This window comes from Anabrus simplex, chromosome 3, assembly GCF_040414725.1.
Source record: "Anabrus simplex isolate iqAnaSimp1 chromosome 3, ASM4041472v1, whole genome shotgun sequence".
NCBI classification, from domain to species: Eukaryota; Metazoa; Arthropoda; class Insecta; order Orthoptera; family Tettigoniidae; genus Anabrus; species Anabrus simplex.
The window spans coordinates 324,552,687-324,573,327 of record NC_090267.1 but is presented as its reverse complement, the minus strand read 5'-3'; the positions used below and the strand labels follow the sequence as shown (position 1 = coordinate 324,573,327).

General features: G+C 39.3%; 1 protein-coding gene across 2 annotated transcripts in view; it reads right to left on the bottom strand.

The window, feature by feature from the left end:
* LOC136867275 (SLAIN motif-containing protein 2) overlaps nt 1–20,641 on the bottom strand; it is a 193,504-nt gene that overhangs the window by 81,144 nt on the left and 91,719 nt on the right. The gene's annotated exons all lie outside the window — the stretch shown is intronic.

Sequence of the window (20,641 nt, the reverse complement as noted above, 5' to 3'; positions counted from 1 at the left end):
ACAAATGGATTCAGATTCAGATGCTTCTGACAAACTTCCTGGAGAAATTTTTTTGTTCCTGGGTGGACACGAGGAACCCACTTGGCAGACAATTTCCGAAGGTTGATGATGGCTTGAACACTTCCAAAGCTTATTCCTATGAGTGAATAAGATCACATACAGCATGAATGTTGTCTGCAGTGATGCTTGTTCGTGGTTGCCTTTGGTGGGGTTCATTTCCACTACTTCCTGTCCTGCCAAAAATTGTTTGTGCTGTTCATAAACCTGGGTCTTTGAAAAGGTTGCTTCCCCAAACTGTGCATGGAGCCTTCTATAAATTTCTGAAACTCTGGTGCCTTATTTCGTCAGAAACTTGATGATGCGCTGCGCAATGGACGTGTGTACCTCTTGCTCGTTCATGCCATACTAAAGCGAGCGATCACTCTGTGGTGTGTGTTGCACCAAGACCCCTACTCTACACATCCCCACCAACAATCTCTCAAAACCCCACCTATTTCTGTTCGCTATCAAAGTCGCTAATTTTAAATTCCAGTTTATATTTGATGCACTCTCGTATACAGTCCAATTCAACTAAAAAGAACATTCACAAAAACACATTTAAGTACAACATGTTTCAATCCATTAACATCATCTTCAGCTACATATTGTTAATAATAAAGTATACAAAACATTTTAATTCTGACAAAAATGAACAAATATTTACTTAACACATTGGAAACCGAGCCTGAGTGTGTATCGGGTGGGGTAACAGCGTAGATTGACCACGCACGAGGCTAACTCGAGCCCGCATATTTATTACAATGTCAACACAGCCAGAATGAGAAACGGGCGGAAACTAAATATACCACTTTGTAGAACTTTCATAACAGCTACACCGTGTGTTCATATCCTCTGTTGTTTTCTCGAACTTACAGCAGCTTATTTTTGCATGCGTTTGCTTCTACACTTGCTGCTCGAGGCGGATGCTTTAAGAGTTTTGTTTACATCATGCAAAGTGTTTAGACTGTGATTTGTTTCTGCTATCATGAGTGGATCATTGAATGAAAGTGGAATTGTAGAGATGTTAGAAGACATTTTTGATGACAGTGGTTCAGAAGAAGAGGTAGATGATTCAGACCAAGACCCTGATTTCAAACTTCATGTTAACATGCGAGAGGTGGCGCCTGCGGCAGTTTGCCGTACTTTTTAATTATCTGTTAATAATTTTGTTGCTAGCTGCTGTAGGGCTTAGGGCACTCATTTTATCCCTTCCCTCCCTCTCTCTCTCGCCTGACGATTATCATCAGTGTATTGCCTGCTGCATTCCGGAGTAGTTTAAGTTTTCTTCCACTCTCGCATCTGCCGTGGCAAATTGCCTTCGTGCGACGCCTCGCGTAGTACATTCTTACATGACTGCATTTCCAAGAAAGTTTCTTACGTAAAGTTCATGAGGTTTATGGTGGCTTTTAGTGAACTATGGTGCTGTAGTTTTATCTTGAATTGTGACCAAATCATTCACTGAAATGTACAAAAGCAAACATTGAGGCTCATGCGCTACCTCTCATGCTCTTTAAAAACTCTATGTAATTCTACCAGATTTTGCAAAAAAAAAAAAATCATTACATTTTTGAACATTGAGAAAATATTGTTACTGGGTTATTATGTTAGTACTAGTTGAAAGGCAGTTAAACAGGGTACATATTTATATTTTCATCAGAGCATTTTTTGCAAAAGAAAAATAGCAGCTCATTAAAATATTAAGAATGAGCAATTTGCCTTCGCGTGACCTCTCGTGTTCTAAAATGGGCGCGACCTCACGCGTGTTAATCATATTCCACCCAGGTTTGCTTTCGCACTTTGTACTTTATTTCGCTAATGTTTCATGATCTTCATATGATTAGAGATTCATTCAGAAATAAAATAGTAATGTAGCTTTCTTTATTTTAGAACGAAGTGACACAAGTGATGATAATTCAAAGGCAGGGAATTTCACATTCGCCGGGTACTTCTGGTGATTTGGATGCAGCTTCTGACATCGCAACAGCTCCAAAAAAGCATAAATGCTGTGCTTGTGGTACTAACACTTGTAGGAAGCTGAATTAGGTTGGACTTTTACTGATTTTCTGCCTCAAGAGCCTATTTGTCAATAACAATCGGGTGTGTCCGCTCCACTGGATGTAACATTGACTGCGCTAGATTGTTTTTCAATTTTTGTTCCTGAAACAATGGTGAAACTCTTCAAGCCCGAGACTAACAGGTATGCTGCCTTCGCCACTGAAAAACTAAGACTAACAATGAAATTGAAACCGAAAAATTTGTAGAGCTTATGGCGCCCAGTCAAGTTATGTGAGATTTATGCATTTCTCGCAGTTGTCATTCATATGTGCCTTGTAAAGAAACCCAAACTGAGTGTCTATTGGTCAAAAAGTGCATTTCCTTTGACTCTATTTCCATTGTGTGTTATGAGCAGAAACCATTTCAAGGTGATTCTTTCAAACTTCCATTTGAATGATAACACAACATACATTCCTCGTGGGCAGCCAAACCATGATACATTACATAAAATCCGCCCTTTCTTGACAGTCTCGTTCATACATATTGCTCTTCTTACATTCCATACTCTAAACTAACAGTTGATGAAGGAATGTGTGGTTTTTGTGGTCAAATTCAATTCAAAGTGTACATGAAAAAACAAGCCTGAAAAATATGGTATATACAGTTATTTGTTGTTTGAGATACTTTTTCATGGTATGTTTTGAAAATGGAAGTCTATTCTGGTAAAGGTGCTGCAGACACTAGTATTATTCCACTTCTTACTAGATTGCTAGCAAACTACTTGGACAAAGGCCATACTATTTACATGGACAGGTATTATAGCTCCCCTGCAGTTTTTGACTTTTTATGGGAAAGGAAGACTAAAGCTGTAGGAACTTGTATGCACAACTGAAAAGAGTTGCCTCAGAAGAACAGTGTTCAGAAGAAGATACAGAGAGGCAAATTAGAATTTATGCGCAGAAATCATCATCTTTGTTTGAAGTGGAAGGACACAAGGGACATCTTGCTTTTGTCAATTTGTCACAAGGCGACCTCGTCTGATGTTCGCACAAGAAAGGGCCGCAAAATTAAATCTAAACCAGATGCTATCCTTGATTACAATGTGAATAAAACAGGGGTAGACAGAAGTGATGAGATGACAGCATATTATCTCTTTGGAAGAAAGCAACTGAAATGGTGGAAAAAATAGTTCTTCCATATGTTTGTTATGGCAATCACAAATGTATTTGTGTCGTATCGGGAAACCTGGGATGTGGGTAACAGAAAAAATTGCCACCTACAACAGTCTATGGTTGAGTTAGGCTGTAATCGATGTAAAGACGTGAAGCTCTTAGCAAAATCTGGAACAGATGTCTACCAGCAAAAAGGATGAAGTACAGCCTCCAACAGATTGTTAGGACGGCATTTTGTTGAGAGGATTCCTCCAACAGAAAAGAAAGCACAACCAACGCACACTTGCGAAGTCCTTGCAGGTAAAGAAAAAGCGGAAAATGGGAAAGTAACGAGAAAAGAGACATGCTGGTGGTGTCGAATGTGTTCTGTAGCACTTAGTGCCCCTGAATGCTCCGAACTGTTCCACACTCAAGCTCATTATGTGTAAGATTTTGTTGTCAGACTTTCTGTTGCTGATGTTGTAAAAGGCATACCATTGGAAAATGTGTAATGTAAAAAGTATTCAACAGATCTTAATGCAACTTTTTAATCTGTAAAATAGACACTTTTAATTTTGTGTTACAATTGCAACCTAGTACTATTTTCTACAATTTTTAAAAACTTCAAAATATGGCGGTCTGCTGCCCATATGCCACCTTAAGACATGGTCTCCAATGTGTTAAAAGTAAAACATGTTTAACATATAAATATGAGGATTCAAGTCCTCTTTTTCTGTTAATAAAAAACAGTCTTCTCATTCACAAGTGGAATAATGAAATTCAGAATAAAAGTTCCTTTTTTTTAAATCTTTAAAATAACTGGTGAACAACATGAGAAATAGTTTAAAACACTTATTTTATTTTCACATTATACATTAATGAAATCTTTTTGCTCAGAAATGCATTGAAGGCCTGATGTCAACACAGAACCTTAAGTTGTATTAAAATAATGATGGGGAGTGAAATGCATAATATTTATTTAAAAAAGGAATGTTATATTGTGAATTTCATTAGTCTACATGTAAATGAGAAGAATGATTTTATTAAGAGAAAAAGAGGGCTTTGTGGGTTACTGTAGTCACGCCCTAGTTTGTGAACCATGGGCAACGGCTGAGTGGCCTAGTAAGTGGTCCTAAGAGTCGGGATACCAGTTGCTATGGAATGGAAGTGGGCATCTCGGACATATTCTGAGTCCTGGCCCTCCTTGTGCTCAGGCGGCTAGGACTACACAATTCACCGGTGGTCCATAACCCGTTAGAGGAGAGATCCTCACTTGGACTATGTGCAAGTAGGGTAGCATCCTGATTCATGAATTTACCAAGCTCAGAACATTTTAAGCAAGCCTCAGACCTATGGGAGTAACGGAGTCCCACCATCATTTGACAGGCGAGGGACTCCTTGGAAACAACTTGGCCAACAAAATGGAATTCGATGGGGAGCTATCAATATTAATGGGGCTTATGGAAGAAAGAAAGTAGAACTAGCTGAGTCAGCAAAGAGAATGCATCTGGATGTGCTAGGAGTAAGTGATATTCAGGTAAGGGGAGATAACGAGGAAGAGATAGGAGATTATAAAGTGTACTTGACGGGTGTTAGAAAGGGAAGGGCAGAGTCTGGGGTAGGGCTCTTTATCAGGAATACCATTGCTCGCAACATAGTTTCTGTTAGGCATGTAAATGAGTGAATGATGTGGGTAGATTTGTCAGTTGGAGGAATTAGGACTAGAATTGTGTCCATGCATTCCCCATGCGAGGGTGCAGATGAGGATGAAGTTGACAAGTTTTATGAAGCATTGAGTGACATCGTCGTCAGGGTCAACAGCAAGGATAGAATAGTGTTAATAGGCGATTTCAATGCGAGAGTTGGGAATAGAACTGAAGGATACGAAAGGGTGACTGCTAAATGTGGGGAAGATATGGAAGCTAATGGGAATGGGAAGCGTTTGCTGGACTTCTGTGCTAGTATGGGTTTAGCTGTTACGAATACATTCTTCAAGCATAAGGCTATTCACCACTACACATGGGAGGCTAGGGGTACCAGATCCATAATAGACTATATCTTAACAGACTTCAAATTCAGGAAATCTGTTAGGAATGTACGAGTTTTCCGCGGATTTTTTTATGATACAGACCATTATCTGATCTGTAGTGAACTAAGTATCTCTAGGCCTAGGGTAGAGAAAGTGAAATCTGTCTGCAAACGAATAAGGGCAGAAAATCTCCAGGACGAGGAAATTAGATAGAAGTATATGGATATGATTGGTGAGAAGTTTCGAACAGTAGACATTAAGCAGGTTCAGGATATAGAAAGTGAATGGGTGGCATACAGTGATGCTGTAGTAGGCACAGCAAGGGAATGCCTAGGAACAACTGTGTGTTGCTTTACGTCGCACCGACACAGATAGGTCTTATGGCGACGATTGGATGGGAAAGGCCTAGGAGTTGGAAGGAAGTGGGCGTGGCCTTAATTAAGGTTCAGCCCCAGCATTTGCCTGGTGTGAAAATGGGAAACCACGGAAAACCATTTTCAGGGCTGCCGACAGTGGGATTCGAACCTACTATCTCCCGAATACTGGATACTGGCCGCACTTGAGCGACTGCAGCTATCGAGCTCTGTAATGTGTAAAGATGGGAAAAGGCGAACATCTTGGTGGAATGATGAAATGAGAGCAGCTTGTAAACGTAAAAAGAAGGCTTATCAGAAATGGCTCCAAACAAGGGCCAAGGCAGACAGGGATTTGTACGTAGATGAAAGAAATAGTGCGAAACAAATAGTTGTTGAATCCAAAACGAAGGCATGGGAAGATTTTGGTAACAACCTGGAAAGGCTAGGTCAAGCAGCAGGGAAACCTTTCTGGACAGTAATAAAGAAAGGAAGGGAGGGGAAAAAAGAAATGAACAGTGTATTGAGTAATTCAGGTGAACTCATAATAGATCCCAGGGAATCACTGGAGAGGTGGAGGGAATATTTTGAACATCTTTTCAATGTGAAAGGAAATCATCCTGGTGGTGTCGCTAACAGCCACGCTCACGGGGAGGAGGAAAATTATGTTGGTGAAATTATGCTTGAGGAAGTGGAAAGGATGGTAAATATACTCCACTGTCATAAGGCAGCAGGAATAGATGAAATTAGACCTGAAATGGTGAAGTATAGTGGGAAGGCAGGGATGAAATGGCTTCATAGAGTAGTAAAATTAGCATGGAGTGTTGGTAAGGTACCTTCAGATTGGGCAAAAGCAGTAATTGCACCTATCTATAAGCAAGGGAACAAGAAAGATTGCAACAACTATCGAGGTATCTCACTGATTAGTATACCAGGCATAGTATTGACTGGCATCTTGGAAGGGAGGGTGCGATCAGTCGTTGAGAGGATGAAAACCAGTGTGGCTTCAGACCACAGAGAGGATGTTAGGATCAGATTTTCAGTATGCTCCAGGTAACTGAAAAATGCTACGAGAGGAATAGGCAGTGTTTATGTTTCGCAGATATAGAGAAAGCATATGACAGGGTACCGAGGGAAAAGATGTCCACCATACTGGAGGACTATGGAATTAAAGTAGGTTATTAAAATCAATCAAAGGCATTTATGTTGACAATTGGGCTTCAGTGAGAATTGATGGTAGAATGAGTTCTTGGTTCAGGGTACTTACAGGGGTTAGACAAGGCTGTAATCTTTCACCTTTGCTGTTCGTAGTTTACATGGATCATTTGCTGAAAGGTATAAAATGGCAGGGAGGGATTCAGTTAGGTGGAAATGTAGTAAGCAGTTTGGCCTAGGCTGACGACTTGGTCTTAATGGCAGATTGTGCCGAAAGCCTGCAGTGTAATATCTTGGAACTTGAAAATAGGTGCAATGAGTATGGTATGAAAATTAGCCTCTCAAAGACTAAACTGATGTCAGTAGGTAAGATATTCAACAGAATTGAATGTCAGATTGGTGATACAAAGCTAGAACAGGTCAATAATTTCAAGTATTTAAGTTGTGTGTCCTCCCAGGTTGGTAATATAGTAAGTGAGGTTGAACGAAGGTGTAGTAAAGCTAATGCAGTGAGCTCGCAGTTGCGATCAGCAGTATTCTGTAAGAAGGAAATCAGCTCCCAGACGAAACTATCTTTAAATTGGTCTGTTTTCAGACCAACTTTGCTTTACAGGAGCGAAAGTTAGAAGTAGTAAGTTAGAAGTAACAGACCTGAAAGTAGCAAGAATGATTGCTGGTACAAACAGGTGGGAACAATGGCAGGAGGGTACTCAGAATGAGGAGATAAAGGCTAATTTAGGAATGAACTCGATGTAGCTGTACGCATAAACCGGCTTCGGTAGTGGGGTCATGTGAGGCGAATGGAGGAGGATAGGTTACCTAGGAGAATAATGGACTCTGCTATGGAGGGTAAGAGAAGTAGAGGTAGACCAAGACGACGATGGTTAGACTCGGTTTCTAACGATTTAAAAATAAGAGGTATAGAACTAAATGAGGCCACAACACTAGTTGCAAATCGAGGATTGTGGTGACATTTAGTTAATTCACAGAGGCTTGCAGACTGAACGCTGAAAGGCAGTCTATAATGATAATGTATGTATGAAATGTATGTAAAAAAGAGGGCCTGAATTCTCACATTTGTATTTTAAAGATGTTTTGCTTTCATTTCTGTCAAAAATGAAATGACGTGTACACTTTATTAATGTGGCTGAAGATAATCCTGATTGATCGAAACATAGTCTACGTAATATGATTTTGTAAATGTTCAATTTTTAGTTGAATTGGACTATATATTAGTACTGACTGAGTGGACCTTACAGTAAAGGAAAAAGAATTTTATGCCAAAAACACATTGTTTACTTCCTTCTTCTCCCATTGGAATCAAAACCTAGAGAACCGCTTCAAGTTTCTCATTAAAAATTGCAAAATAATCTGTCGTCATAAACAATACACTTCCAGCTCAAAAGTCTAAGTGATTCTACTGGTGGGATAGCAGAATAGTATGATGTAATAACAGCATAGCACTCAGATCAGATGTAAGGCTGGGGTGTATACAGGTGAACTTATCAGAAGCCCATTATAAGAGGGACAGTCTGATAACTGCATACGGGAGATGAATCTCCACAATGGAATTATTGCCCGCTTAGCAATTCTGAATGGAAATTCTAAGTTCCATGCTCTATTGGTGGAATAAATATCTAATTCCCTCCATGGGCTGGTATGTGGTTGAAATGGTACACGCAGCTATCTCCAATGGGGATGTGCCTGAAAAGAGCTGCAGCACCTCGGGATGAGGACATGAGTTTACTTTTTTAACTGAAATTATACACATAAGGCCTGTAGAGATTTCAGACGAATTAAGAACACTGCAATCAGAACGAATGAAGAAGTACTGGGCAAGTAAGAATAATCAAACAGTACAACCTTCCAAGAAAAAGTGTACATGGAAGACTCAAGTGGTCCAATGTGGCCAATAAAGTAAATAATAATAATAATAATAATAATAATAATAATAATAATAATAATAATAATAATAATAATAATAAATAAGAGATGGAGAGATAATGTATTCCTCGCGTCCTACCTGACAACCAAGGTTAGAACATAAGGTATAGTGATGGGATATTCGATCATTTTGCTGAATCGATTCATCTGATTCTGTTCACGTTACTGAATCGATACACTGATCCGATACATGGCACATCAGTGTCACCGTTCCTATTATATCTGTGTACTGGTAGGTAGTAGCAACAGCATTCATGGCTCACTGCTCCCATCTGGTCTTCATTCGATGAACTGCTTTCCTATACATGTCGTCCAACCTTTAGCTTTCTGCTGCAGCCACTCTTCGCATTAAGTTTTGATGCTACAAAGTCTTTGCCCCACCGTGACAACTGCATTAAGTAAATATACAGAATTAGATGTAAAAATATCTGTCTGCGAGCAACTTATCGCTTAATTGAATTATTTTTTCTGCTTTTAGGCTGGAGACAATTTTTCAGTAGATGACGTTGCTTGCATTAAAGATGAGCAAGTGGAATTCAACAAAAAGAATATGCAGCAAGACTTAATTGATATAAAATCAAATTTTGTTGAACTGCCTGCTGCGATACCAAAATTGGAATCTACAGGTCTACCCATTGTCGAATTGTTAGCTGTTATTAGAGACTTTCAAATGTGTGTGAAATCATCACACTGAAAGGAGCCGTGACAGCTAGAGATAAGCTGTACAAAGTGTTTCGTTCAAATAATGATTCTGAATTCAAGCACAAATTATACGTCTTGTGTGGTGAAAATGCAAAAGACGTACAATATGATCTTATTTTCTCCAAAATATTTTAATTTAAGCATGCACCTGTCACTTCATGTAACGTAGAAAGATAATCTTCTGTGTTTAAAAATCTGCTGACATTCAAAGCAATTTGGAGAACTTAGTTGTTGTGCAATGTTTCTAAAGAAGCTGAAAATGTAACCATGTTGAATGGAATTATGATAGTACATATTTTGCAGTTTATTGTGTTTCTTTTGCCATATGGCAGTGCATGAATGCATGTATATTTTGAGATTTGATAGTACATGGAAATCCGGGCTCTACTTATGACAAGTGAAAAATATTCCCAGATCAGCAATGCTCACTGTTGACGGACTTAGCAATATATAAATGTATCTTCAACCCCTGTCCTGTTTCTCTACAGAGTCGGGTATGAAATAAGATGAATTTTCGTGGCAAGCTTTTACGACTGGACTCCCTTCCTGACGTCAACCTCATCAGACGAGTTACAATGACATGAAATGAATGATGCGATATGTGGTAAACTTAAATTCATGAACACCTCCAAACAACCGCTGAACAAGGCTGTATGGAACTTAAATGAAAATATACAGGAACAAAGAAAAAAGTTTCTTCATTGCACATATATTAATTTTCAACTTTAAAACAATTAAACATAATTATTGATGAATAACAAATCATGTTCAACCACCAGATGCCACAATGCTGCTTGAATGAATGTCCAACACCTGTTTGAAATCCCAATATAATGGAACAATGTTGTATACGACTGCCTGTATAGTGTTGTTCCACAGAAAACATAACATACGCGAACATAATATCAGAAATAATTTTCTTATGTATTTCATTACACAGAAATTACATTTGTTACATGAACACAATACAAACTGCACTATATTTATTGGTTCATATTAAATAAACCTTGTATAATTACTGACATTACTTTGAAAATAACTGAAAATATAATCATACTTCAAACAGAGGGTCTGATTAAAAAAATGGAAAAATCAGATAGATGTGGACTATTAAAACATTAAACTACCGAGCTCGATAGCTGTAGTTGCTTAATTGCGGCCAGTGTCCAGTATTCGGGAGTTAGTGGGTTCGAATCCCACTCTCGGAAGCCCTGAAGATGGTTTTCCGTGGTTTCCCATTTTCATACCAGGCAACATCCTACCTTGTTATATGCATCAAGCCGCGCAGAATGCTCTATGTATCAGCGTGGCCTTAATTAAGGCCATGGTCGCTTCCTTCCCACTCCTTCCTGTCCCATCGTTGCCAGAAGACCTATCTGTGTCGGCGCAACGTAAAGCCACTAGCAAAAACAAAAAACAAAAAAAAAAACCAACATTAAACTGTCATTAAAAACTAATTAAAAAAACAAATAAAATTAAAGAATGCAACCATGTCAAAGTATACAATACTCAACAAAGTCAAAACAGCAATGCTAGACTTCAAAGAGGAGATTTTTGTGAAGATTCCTGTATTCTGTAATCAGGTACTTGCACATGTCTAGTAAATCCTTTTTGTTATCTTTCGTGATGGGAAGTGGATTTACATATCACGCAGGAATATTTTGTGGCAGAGTACCTGCTGAAACACTGTTCATTGATGTCGCCTTGCTCTTGTTTAGCGTACCTTACTCGTGGACAAAGAATGTTATAGGATTCACGAGCACTAAGTGCAGTTGGATCATCACTGGACAATTTTAACCACATAGCATTCATTATTTTTACGCCACAGTCTCTGTTTATGGATGCTTTGATCTCACTTAAATCCTTAAAATCAGTTTGGAGTTCAGTCACTGTGAGTTGTTTGTTCAGAGATGCTTCCCCAAACATGTATTCCACTGCATAGGAACTATCACTTGAGAAATCATACAGCGTTGTTCCAGCGTTGGTTCAGAGGCTGTTTAGCAGGGATATTACTCCAATGCCTACTTATATACACTTTCCCCTGATCCTTCAATGTTTTTCTTGATCTGTTCAGTCAGTTTACATTACTAGGACACAATGCAGCATCTCTCGCAATGTTATAGACTCCACTGTGCCGTACAGCATTGTTCCACCTGGCGCCAAACTTAGACTCGAAACGAGGTGCTTGTAGGTAAATAACATCCTACCTTGTTTTATGTATCAGGGCGCGCAGAAAGCTCTATGTAGCAGTGTTCTTGACAAAAAAAATGTGCTATACAGCGTTGTTCGGTGGTATGCTTCAATTATTGCTGCTATATGCAGTTTTTACATAGAATTAATATTTCCAGAAATATTTCTAGGTTTATGAAAAATGTAATAATCGTGAATATGTACATTATTATTATTAATACTGTTCAGGAAAATCGAAGGGAAAGAAGAGGGTAAGGAGGAGGTGGTAATTTTCCACATTGGTGCCTCACTCGTTTGCCTACAATTAACATCATACGATCGCATTATCTACTGTATCTTTATCCATTATTGTTGTTCAGGTACTCTTTGTCCTTGGGCAACCTGCAGCTGTTGCAGGAAGATTGTATAATAATAAATAACTAACATAGTTGGGGATGTATGGGATATGGCTACGACAGCACGGGAGAAGTTTAAGGAAGCAGAGATTGTTATCTGCAGGGCTCGGATTTTAAAATTATTTAAAATTATTTTTTATAATTACATAAACTCCTGTTTTTCAGTTATTAGCACATTATATGTAATATTCACACTTTTAAAAATAAATTTGCTAGATCTTTCAGTTAATTGGATTTCTAGTTTTACTTAAACAGTTAAAAGCTCTGAGCTATCTAATCTTAATAGAATCAACCACTACCCTACATGCAGAGTGTATATTATTCCATTTCTACTTATCAGTCCCATACCAATTGTCTGGGCACACTGTCATAAGCTCTCTCAATGTCAAAAAATGTCATCACTATGTCTTTTTTCAAACTCCCATCTTTTCTCCATCATATGTCTTAATGTAAAGATCAGGTCAAATGTTGATGTCTTTCCTAAAACCATACTGTTCTTCTATTTTTTCCTTCTAGCTTCCTCCTCAGTCTTCCTTACAATACTCTCAAATATCTTAGCTACACGGGCAATAAGGGTGATCCCTCTGTAGTTATTACATTCCTTTTTATCACCTTTTTTAAATATCGGGATAATTAAACCCTTTCCCCACTCTCCTGGGATCTCTTTCTTCCTCCAGATTATTCTAAATAATTTACATAGCCACTGTAGCCCTACTGGTCCTGCTGCTTTTATCATTACCGTAGTTACCTCACCCACTCCTGCTGCTTTACCACTCTTCATCTTTAGTATGGCTTCCTCTATTCCTAACATCGATATCTCCTTTTCTTGTTCTTCTTCTTTCCCCATTGTTTCTTCTTGCTCCTTCTTATCTACCAGTTCACTGTATTTAATATTTAGCAATTCTGAGAAGTATTCTTCCCGTCTTTTTAGTATGTAATCTATTTCTGTCAATATCTAACCTGTTTCAGTTTTTACAAATTTGATATCTTCACTATTTTGTAAACTATTCTTCACCAAACCATACAAAACCTTTTTACTTCCCTTTATATCCTCCTGTACAGTTTCTGTGAAATATTCCCAGCTCTTCTTGTACTATTTTCTTACATACCTTTTTGGCTTCTTTATATTTCTGCCAATTCTCTGTACTATTGCTGCCTATCCACTTCCTCCAAGCCATTTGTTTCTCTTTAACTGCTTCCTTTACCCTGTTGTTCCACCGAGGAGTCTCCTTTTCCTTTTTCCTCCCTGATAGTCTTCCACAGGCGTTTACTGCACACTTTACAAATCCATTTCTGAAACATGCCCATTCCTCTCCCAAACTGTTCACATCATCTTTGGAAATTTCTTTCTTCAGATCCTTTTGAAACTTTCCCTTTATTTCCTTCTCTTTTACTCCCATCCCTTTATTTTTCTTTCCTTTTTTTTCTATTAACTTTATTATTTTACCAAGTCTTAATTTGGCTACCACCACTTTATGGTCTCCTTTGAAATCTGCTCTTGGCTTTGCTGTCACATCTTCCAATTTCTCCTTCACCACCAGAATAAGATCAATCATTGTCTTTGTCTTACTATCTCCCCAACCATATCTAGTTATTTTTGGCGAGTTCTTTTTTCTAAACCACATATTGCCAACAATTAATCCATTTCTTCTAAAAAAATCTATTACCAAATCTCCTTCTTCATCTTGGCCAATTATCTCTTCTTTTCCCTGTCTGTCTGTTCCAACATGTGAATTCATGTCTCCCATTATTACAACCTCTTTGTCTTCAATACAACTTTCTAGTTCTTCTAGAAACTCTTCTAAACATTCATCTGCATTCCCTGATTGGGGTAATTAAACCTGCATAAAATCCTTGATTCCACTCTCAAGTCCAAATCTTTAATTATCCTGTCACTGATCTGGTCAATTTTGTCCACATATTGTGCTAGGTCTTCTCTTAATATAACACCAACACCATTTGTTGCCATCTTTCCTCCACTCCAATATAATCTTCAATTATTCAATTCTTTTTGACCCTTCCTCTTCCATTTTGTCTCACTTATTCTCATCATTGCTGTCTTCTCCATACAGCCTACTCTATCAGTTCTTCTAGCTTGCCATTCAAAGCCATGACATGGATGATACTGATTCTTGTGATGTTTGGTAACCCACTTCTCACAATTCCCCCAGAGAACCAGGAACTGCACGTCACTTCAGGGTGACGCCCTAGCATTTTCTGAGGCCCCGATTCACTCGCACTAATTTTATAGGATGTTTGTACGATGGGTTTGCCACTCCCAAAGGCATTTTATTACCTTCTGCCAGGTTCAAATTAGGCCACCCCTATCATGGAGTCAGATGCCTCTTGCAGCCGCTCCTCTGGAGTACAGACGCTACGGGTTTGACCTTTCCGCCATCTCAACCGTACTGAAGTCCATCTTCTCGCCGTAGATGCTGTTGAGGTCAACACCCATAACCCAGGGCAAGGGCCCTCCATATTTATGACTCCAGGAGGGAGGGTGTCCCAGTATTTTAAAGTCCCCAGGAATTGGGCTACCTCTTGCTCCGTGGGTTGTATTGGGTATTTCGACCAGCCCTTAAACGTAAAGAACTTCATATTTCTTATCTGTATTGAACTGAGATCACAATTGAATTAAAATATATCAAGTTCCACCTTTTCAATACAAAATACAATGTTGTTGGATGGTATTTACAATATTATTTTATTACAGAACATGTTTCAGTGTTTCATTTTGACATCATCATCAGCTGTATAGTAAGTGAAAAAAACTTGGTGATATAAACAATGAAAAACAACATATTGCTAAACTTAACTCCTTAAAATCTAAATTATGCTAGGTTTGAAAACTCTAATTTACAGCAAGAAAAACCCTTGTAATGTCATGAAGATAAAATCTCATCTGGGTGATGAGTTGTCTTCAAATTCCGTAATGGCTATAATTCAGTACACTCGTAATGTCGGATTCAAATACGATCTTAAAATTGAGGAGTTAAAGTTGAATACAGTCCTTTAATGTTAAAATGTTCATTTTCTATATACATTGTTAGCCATTTGTGGATAAAAACTCATGTACAATAAAATTGTTAAACTGCGCCGTCTTCTAACCTTTGTTAATGTGTAGAAACGTAGTTTTATGTGCTGTATGTATAATGGTTGGAACTGTGATTTGATTTGCCCTGAAGTTGTTAGGCGGGCATAGCTTCTCAGTTCAATGCAACTCTGATAATCACCCAGATGAGATTTTATATTCACGACATCACAAGAGTTTTTCTTGCTGTAAATTAGTTTTCAAACCTAGCATAATTTAGACTTTAAGGAGTTAAGTTTAGCAATATGTTGTTTTTCATTGTTTATATCGCCAAGATTTTTTCACTTACTATACAGCTGATGGTGTCAAAATGAAACACCAAAACATGTTCTGTAATAAAATAATGTTGTAAATACCATCCAACAACATTGTATTTTGTATTGAAAAGGTGGAACATGATATATTATAATTCAATTCAACCCGCCCTACGTATTGTAAGGACCCCCTAGTTACTTATTGGAAGTTAACCCCACCTACAAAGGCTGAGTTTATTATCAGCAGAAGTAGTGTGGTGAGGTAGAATGGCTCGATTAAAGAAAAGTTTGTTGAAGGAAGCAACTGCTTTTTGAGAAGACAATTTTGTCCTGTGTTAGTCTGGATGGTGGTTCATGATGTGGGTTATTCTAGTCACATCCTAGTTTGTGAACCATGTGCAATGGCTGAGTGGCCTAGTAAGTGGTCCTAAGAGTCAGGATACCAGTTGCTATGGAGTGGGAGTGGGCATCTCAGACATATTCTGAGCCATGGCCATCCTTGTGCTCAGGCGGCTAGGATTATACAATCCACCGATGGTCCCTATCCCGTTAGAGGAGAGATCCTCACTTGGACTATGTGTAAGTAGGGTAGCATCCTGCTTCATGAATTTACCGAGCTCAGAATATTTTAAGCAAGCCTCGGACCTATGGGAGTAACAGAATCCCACTCTCATTTGACACGCGAGGGACTCCCCGGAAACAACTTGGCGATCGAAATGGAATTCGATGCGGAGCTATAAATATTAATGGGACTTATGCAAGAAAGTAGAACTGGCTGAGTCAGCAAAGTGGATGCATCTGGATGTACTAGGAGTAAGTGATGTTCGGGTAAGGGGAGATAACGAGGAAGACATAGGAGATTATAAAATGTACTTGACGGGTGTTCAAAAGTGAAGGGCTGAGTATGGGTTAGGACTGTTTATCAGGAATACTATTGCACGCAACATAGTTTCTGTTAGGCAAGTAAATGAGCGAATGATGTGGGTATATTTCACAATACGAGGAATTAGGATGTGAATTGTCTCAGTGTATTCACCATGTGAGGGTGCAGATGAGAATGAAGTTGACACGTTTTATGAAGCATTGAGTGACATCGTAGTCAGGGTCAACAGCAAGGATAGGATATTGCTAAAGGGCAATTTCAATGTGAGAATTGGAAATAGAACTGACGGATACGAAAGGGTGATTGGTTAATGAGGGGAAGATATGGAAGCTACTGGGAATGGGAAGCATTTGCTGGACTTCTGTGCTATTATGGGTTTAGCAGTTACGAATACATTCTTTTTTTTTTTTTTTTTTTTTTTGCTAGTTGCTTTACGTCGCACCGACACAGACAGGTCTTATGGCGACGATGGGACACGAAAGGGCTCGGAGTGGGAAGGAAGTGGCCATGGCCCTAATTAAGGTACAGCCTGGTGTAAAAATAGGAAACCACGGAAAACCAGCTTCAGGGCTGCCGATAGTGGGGTTCGAACCTACTATCTCCCGAATACTGGCCGCACTGAAGTGACTGCAGCTATCGAGCTCGGTACGAACGAATACAATCTTCAAGCATAAGGCTATACATGGGAGGCTAGGGGTACCAGATCCATAATAGACTATATCTTAACTGACTTCGAATTCAGGAAGTCTGTTAGGAATGTACGGGTTTTTCGGAGATTTTTCGATGATACAGACCACTACCTGATCTGTAGTGAACTAAGTATCTCTAGGCTTAGGATAGAGAAAGTGAAATCTGTCTGCAAATGAATAAGGGTAAAAAATCTCCAGGACGAGGAAATTAGACAGAAGTACATGGATATGATTAGTGAGAAGTTTCGAACTGTGGACAGTAAGCAGGTTCAGGATATAGAAAAAGAATGGGTGGTGGCATATAGGGATGCTGTAGTAGAAATAGCAAGGGAATGCCTAGGAACGGCTGTGTGTAAAGATGGGAAACAGCGAACATCTTGGTGGAACGATGAAGTGAGAGCAGCTTGTAAATGTAAAAAGAAGGCTTATCAGAAATGGCTCCAAACAAGAGCTGATGCAGACAGGGAACTGTACATAGATAAAAGAAACAGAGTGAAACAAATAGTTGTTGAATCCAAAAAGAAGTCTTGGGAAGATTTTGGTGATAACCTGGAAAAGCTAGGTCTAGACGCAGGGAAACCTTTCTGGACAGTAATAAAGAATATTATGAAAGGGGGGGGGAACAAATGAACCGTGTTTTGGGTAATTCAGGTGAACTCATAATAGATCCCAGGGAATCACTGGACAGGTGGAGGGATTATTTTGAACATCTGCTCAATGTAAAAGGAAATCATCCTGGTGGTGTTGCGAACAGCCAAGCTCACGGGGAGGAGGAAAATTATGTTGGTGAAATTATGCTTGAGGAAGTGGAAAGGATGGTAAATAAACTCCACTGTCATAAGGCAGCAGGAATAGATGAAATTAGACCTGAAATGGTGAAGTATAGTGGGAAGGCAGGGATGAAATGGCTTCATAGAGTAGTAAAATTAGCATGGAGTGTTGGTAAGGTTCCTTCAGATTGGACAAAAGCAGTAATTGCACCTATCTATAAGCAAGGGAACAGGAAAGATTGCAACAACTATCGAAGTATCATTGATTAGTATACCAGGCAAAGTATTCACTGGCATCTTGGAAGGGATGGTGCGATCAGTGGTTGAGAGGAATTTGGATGAAAACCAGTGGGGTTCCAGACCACAGAGGGGCTATCAGGATCAGATTTTCAATGATACAGACCACTACCTGATCTGTAGTGAACTAAGTATCTCTAGGCCTAGGATAAAGTGAAATCTGTCTGCAAATGAATAAGGGTAGAAAATATCCAGGACTAGGAAATTAGACAGAAGTACATGGATATGATTAGTGAGAAGATTGGTGATACAAAGCTGGAAGAGGTAGATAATTTTAAGTATTTAGGTTGTGTGTTCTTTCAGGATGGTAATATAGTAAGTGAGCTTGAATCACGGTGTAGTGTAAAGCTAATGCAGTGAGCTCATGGTTGTGATCAACAGTGTTCTGTAAGAAGGAAGTCAGCTCCTGGACGAAACTATCTTTACATCGGTCTGTTTTCAGATCAACTTTGCTTTATGGGAGCGAAAGCTGGGTGGACTCAGGATATCTTATTCATAAGCTGGAAGTAACAGACATGAAAGTAGCGAGAATGACTGCTGGTACAAACAGGTGGGAACAATGGCAGGAGGGTACTCGGACCGAGGAGATAAAGGCTACCTTAGGAATGAACTCGGTGGATGAAAATGTATGCATAAACCGGCTTAGGTGGTGGGGTCATGTGAGACGAATGGAGGAGGATAGGTTACATAGGAAAATAATGGACTCTGTAATGGAGGGTAAAAGGAGTAAACGGAGGCCAAGACGACTATGGTTAGACTCAGTTTCGAACGATTTAAAGATACGAGGTATAGAACTAAATGAGGCCACAGCACTAGTTGCAAATACAGGATTTTGGCAACATTTAGTAAATTCACAGAGGCCTGCTGACTGAACGCTGAAAGGCATAACGGTCTATAATGATAATGTATGTATGTTTGGATGATTCCTTTTATGAAGAGAAATGGACTTTCTATTTGTGAAAAAAGCTATGCGAGAGCAGATATGAGATGGGGTGACGATCAAAGACCTTGAGCAAATTTATTAGGTCAAGAACATGAAGGCAAAAAGAGTAACAGGAGAGAATAAGGGATAAATTCTTCTGTTACTGGAAGAAGATGGTAGAGACAACATGACGTTCTTGTCCAGTGAGCAAAAATTAACAAAATAATCTCATCAACCACCATAAATGCAACCTGATTAAGGAGGAGCTCCTGAAGAACCATAGCATTAAGAATTAAGTTCTGAGAATGTGTCAGAAGGAACGAGTCTGAAGGATTTGTGAAGGAAACTCTGTAATACACAACTACTGAATCCAAAGCGTGCAAATACACTGCTTCTCATCATGGATGATAAATGAAGAACATTAAATGATCATCTGGATTAATGTAAGGCCTTTGCTAATGATGATATGGTCAGGGAAACAAAAGAACAGGAACAGATGAGAGACTCAACAAGTGGAAGGATAAGCTCTAGGAATTCAATCTTGAAATACGTAAAGCCCCCCACCCCGCCCAGTGCCACAAAAAATTGTGATGGCAGTAAATAGAGAGTTGGACTACAAACATGATGCTAGCAGACAATTCCCATGAATGTGTGGAAAACTTTGCCTACTTTACAGAGTAGTTTCTAGCAATACCCTAACCGAGAAAGAGATAGAAAAAATACAGAAGAGTTCCCCTTTTAGTGAGAACACTTCTTTGGGACTCTAAGATGCACAGAAATATGAAATTAGCAGTGGTTCAATATTGATTTTAATCTATGGCATCAAAACATACACCCTTGTTGAAGTGACTTGTCACAATGTAGGCATGAGAGAAGATTTTTCTGTGGTGCACAATTCAAAAAACAAATCTGGACAAGGTACGGAATAACAAGGTGGGAAACTATGATGGAATTAATACACTCATATTCATAAAAAGCAGAACACCTTGAAAGACTAGAGATAGGAAGTTCATATCCACAGGACATGTTCATTAGTATGTTCTGCAGAAACGATTAGCATTTCAGCCACCTAGGTTCAGCATGTGTCCTGTTGCCTAGTAGGCACTGGGTCCTCCATGGACACAACTCGTTCCATGCGTGATGGCATTGGCGGGTATAAGGCGCAAATGGCGTCCTCGGGTATGGCCATCTATGCTGCATTCACCTGGTTCCACAGTTCATCTTTGGTGGTTGGCATTGGGTCTTCTGTATTTTTTCTATCTCTTTCTCGGTTAGGGTATCGCTAGAAACTACTCTGTAAAGTAGGCAAAGTTTTCCACAAGTTCATGGGAATTGTCTGCTAGCATCATGTTTGTAGTCCAACTCTCTATTTTCGATTGGTGACAAGTCCGGTGATCCGGCAGGCCAGGGCAACATTCTGACATCCTGTGACAACAAGAAGGCACGTGTTCGTGCATTGTCCTGCTGAAATATGGCGCCTGGGGTGTCGTGCAAAAAGGGTATGGCTATGGGTCACAGGATGTCATTCACGTAGGTCAAACTGGTCACAGTGCCCTGCACACGCACCAACTGTTATTTGTGGTTGTACCCAATAGCACCCCACACCATATGACCTTGAATTGGCATTGTATGTCTTGTGCGAATGCAGTCAATGTGATGCCTCTCCCCTGTCTGCGGTGAACCAAAATGCGGCCATAATTTTCAAACAAACAGAACCTGGATTCGACCGAAAACACTATCTGCTGCCATTACTGTTCCCAGTGACGTCGTTCCATACACCAT